The sequence below is a fragment of the Macaca thibetana genome, chromosome 5 (assembly GCF_024542745.1).
Source record: "Macaca thibetana thibetana isolate TM-01 chromosome 5, ASM2454274v1, whole genome shotgun sequence".
Classification (NCBI taxonomy): domain Eukaryota; kingdom Metazoa; phylum Chordata; class Mammalia; order Primates; family Cercopithecidae; genus Macaca; species Macaca thibetana.
This window is the reverse complement of record NC_065582.1, coordinates 141,071,008-141,073,911: the sequence shown is the minus strand read 5'-3', so window position 1 is coordinate 141,073,911 and position 2,904 is coordinate 141,071,008. Positions and strand designations below refer to the sequence as shown.

The window sequence follows — 2,904 nt, the reverse complement described above, 5'->3', positions numbered from 1 at the left end:
ATTATGAGTAAATACTCTTGTGCACCCATATTTTTGCAGTCTGATTTTGTTTTTAGTATAATTCCTAGTGAAAGTAATTTCTAATGGAAAAGAGTATGCAATTTTTATATGAACTCATATTAACTCTTCCACTTACTCGATATCTTTATGCTATTTCTTAACCCTCTGTGTATCTGTTTTTCTATGTACATATAGAAAACTACTGCAGTAGAAGTATCTGATTAGATTGTCAGTGTTGATTGCATGAGCTAATATACATTCATTTTCTTACACAGATGTAGCATTTAACAAATCTAGTCTTATTTTAATAACTTTTTCCTTTGCTTTAAAATAATTTTAAATTTTCAAATATTCACAGGAATTGTTATTTTTTACTAAGATTTTATGGTTAGTACTCACTTGGGTGGCACATATATTAAAATTGGAATGATACACAGAAGATTAGCATGGCCCTTGCACAAGGATGACATACAAATTCATGAGGTGTTCCATTAAAATTTATTCAAAAATAAACATAATAAATAAATGAATAAACCAATTAATTAAATAAAAACTAGATTTTATGGTCCTTTCATAATAACCCTCTCCAGTTAAAGCTTTAAAACATTTTTTTACTATCTTGTTTTACTCATTTTATTGTTCTAAAGTCTACTTTGGAATTAGTATTTAATTTGACATTTCTTTTATTACAAATTATAATGAATAATATAATTTTTTTAAACTGTTGTTCCAAATGATATGGGCAATTACCCCAATACCAGTTATTGAATAATTCATTCCTTACTCCATTGATTAAAAAATATATTTTAATCAAATATTACAGTAAATGTCTCCATACTCTCAATTCTGATCCACTGATTGAAATGTAGGCACAGAGTGTGACTGGCCTATTTGATATCCATCACTGGCTCTTGATATTGTTAACATTATCCCAGCTACGTCTACTGAACAGATATGTGAGGAAAGATCAGGGGATGAAACTTAATAGGCCTACATCAGTCACTATAATCCCGCCATTTTGCTAGTGTTAAGACAAGGGGTAAGCATGTAAACCCACTTCTGGTAAATGACATATTGAAAGAATATTGCCTTTCTCCATATTAGAGATGACTGCAGGAAGAATATTTTCTTTCCACTCACTGATTCCTTTCCTCATGGATTGCTGTTGTTTAGGACTTGTCTGTTACCCTGGAAGGCGTCTTGTAATGAGGAGACACAGATCCAGAGCTACTGGGAAAAAAAAAAAAAAAATGCAAAACTACCCAATTCCAGACAGTTTAAGTAAATAATAAAGAACATTATCTCTTAAACTGTGGTCCTTCAGATATTTTATTATCTTCTGCCAAGCTGATAACATTCTTTTGTTCGTATGCTGGCATCACACTGTTTTCATTGTTAAAACCTCACTAAGGTTCAATATCAGATACAAAAAGTTTTCCACAAGTATGTTACTTTTTACCTTTTTTTGTATCACCCTCACATGAGTATTTTTTAAGCAAGAGGTTAGAGTATTTGTTTAAGGTCGCAAAAATATTTTACAAATTGTATTAGGAACTTTAATTACAGTGGATGTGTTTACAAATTTGTAGACAATATATTTAGAAAGTGTATGTGTCTTGGCTAGGAATAAAATATGATTTGCAATTAATTAACATAGGCTCTCATGTGAATTAGTAAAGATTTAAAACTTTCCTCATATAAGGTAAATTTACATCAAAATATTTCTCTTTATTTTCTTATAATAATTTCTAACTGGTCCCTTGACTTATTCCTCATACAGCTATTGCTCTATTTTCTTATAGTTCGTGAGCATACAATGATATCAACCATACATAACAATAATTTTTATAATTTCTTTACTATAGTATTTTATATTACTGTGTTAGTGTATACTGCCATATTAATGTAGCTAATAGGTTTGATGGACTCATGATCGTATTCCTTACTTTAATGGGTACATTTGATTATATCACTATTAGGCAAAATATTAGGTTTTACAACAAGATATATGTTTTTAATTATTTTAATTATATTGAGATATTCTTTTTTTTAAGTTTTTTAAAGATTTTATATTTTTATTCAGATCACCCTATGGCTTATTGTATATTAATCTATAAAAATATTGACTTATATTAAGGTTTTTTAAAACATTAATTCATCCTTGCATTTTTGAAATTGTTAAACTGTTTTATTATCTTGTTTATCATATTTACCACTTATTATATGCTATTTATTCTATATAATCTGCTACATTAAATATTGTAGAATTTAATTTATCTTATTATAGTAGCAATATTATTATTTACTGCTTATTCTTTCAATTAATTCTGTAAATACGGTATCAATGTATGATTCTGTTTTCTGATTTTTCATATAATTTAGTGATACTGTATGCTTCTTGAAACCACTTAAGATGAAATTTCTACAAATGTAAAATAATGAGATTATGTAAGTATCTCGGCTCACTGATAGAAGTACGGTTCACGCCATTCTCCTGCCTCAGCCTCCCGAGTAGCTGTCTACAGGCGCCCGCCCCTGCACCCGGCTAATTTTTTTTTTTTTTTAAGTCACCATGGTCTCGATCTCCTTTGTTTACCTGGCCTCCCAAACAGTTTTAGGGTTATAAAATTATTAAGCAAAATTTGCAGACAATTCCAAAATATCCCCTCTTCACCTTTCCCCCAATCACAATTTCTCCTGTTATTAACTTTACGCCTTGCTGCAGTACATCTGTTACAATTGATGACACATTATTTATAATTTATTGCTAACTAGCCCATAGTTTACATTAGAGTTACCTCTGTGTGTTCTATGGTTCTATGGATTTTGATAAACATGTGAATAATATTATGTATCCACCACTGTAGTATCATAAAAATGGCTCCACTTTGTAAAAATCTCCTC

The 2,904-nt window shown here is 29.6% G+C and overlaps 1 non-coding gene across 1 annotated transcript; it reads left to right on the top strand.

The window, feature by feature from the left end:
- Window positions 1–391: 391 nt before the first annotated feature.
- LOC126955776 (U6 spliceosomal RNA) lies at window positions 392–498 on the top strand. Its single transcript, XR_007726075.1, has one exon. It is a non-coding gene; the product is annotated as a U6 spliceosomal RNA (small nuclear RNA).
- The last annotated feature ends 2,406 nt before the right edge of the window (window positions 499–2,904 follow it).